This window comes from Arachis ipaensis, chromosome B06 (genome assembly GCF_000816755.2).
Source record: "Arachis ipaensis cultivar K30076 chromosome B06, Araip1.1, whole genome shotgun sequence".
Taxonomy (NCBI): Eukaryota; Viridiplantae; Streptophyta; class Magnoliopsida; order Fabales; family Fabaceae; genus Arachis; species Arachis ipaensis.
In genome coordinates, this window is record NC_029790.2 from 10,267,145 (window position 1) to 10,268,383 (window position 1,239).

Genomic DNA, 1,239 nt, shown 5'->3' on the forward strand with positions numbered 1-1,239 from the left:
TTATATATAGAGCCAAATCTAAAAAAATAATTTGTATATTCATCTAATAAAGTGGAAGCAAAATTAACAAACTAGCGAGGATAAATAAATATATGCTATTAAGTAATTTTCCAAATTTGAACTGGGAACACTTACCCGTACTACTATATACATAGGTCCATCCCTGGTCATGAGAGTGTAATTTGCATAGCAAAAATGTTAACTATCCGATCATCAAGAGATAAGTCAAACTAGTGATAATAAATGAGTAATAATTAGAAATTAATACTATAGCAGTCAATTTCAACTAATACTATATTAATTTGTTAAATAAATTTAATATGAAGTTCATTGTTTTTCTCAAAGATAATAATTTTATTGCAATAAAAGGAATTTGCTTATAATTATCGCAACCAGGCCAGGGGTATAAAAGTAATAAGACATAAAATAAAAATTTTTTAAAAAAATTGATAATAGCATGTTTAAGAGATAAGGTCTTTAGACAAAGAAAGTTTTTTTTGCATATTCATCTTCGATAATATAAAGTTCATTAAAAATAAAATTTTGTTAATTTTAAAATTTAGATATTTTTTAATTGAATTTTAGATTTTTTAATGTTAAATATTCACTAAATATTCAAGTCCCTGTTGATATTCATGGACATTTTTGGAAAAAAAAATTTAAAATTGAAAAAAAAAATTTTTTGTTCAAATTCCACCTCCGGCATCATGAATTCAAGCTCCAATAAATAATTCTTTATTCACACTTTAACTAGGGATGATAATAAGTTTCTACAGAAATGGAGACTTTTTCTGTCTCGCCTTCCTCCATCTTCATTTAGTAAAATACTTTCTGTTTTTGTGTAAAAATAGACTCCAAAATATAGCTCGTTCTCGTGATATTCGAACTGATTTTTCTTAGAGCAAAGTGCTCTCTTTAGTGAGCTTCTTTAGAAAGATTTGCGAAAAAATTTTTGTACCCATTTGGGTTGGCACATAGTTACTTAATTTTATTAGGTAAGTCCGTTTGAAGAGCAAAACACGTACTCTACACGTACTCCTAATATAACACGTGTGTATTTAGTTTTAACTAAATTCTGATTTATAGTTTTATTGAGTTGAAGTATAACTAACACTTTCTATCTCCATTTTTGTTATCTTCGTCATGAGTTTTTATTTACTTTTCTCTGTAAAAAAGGCGGATATTTGTGGATATCTATGAATAATTAAATTTTATTAATTTTTAAGAAAATTAACACAA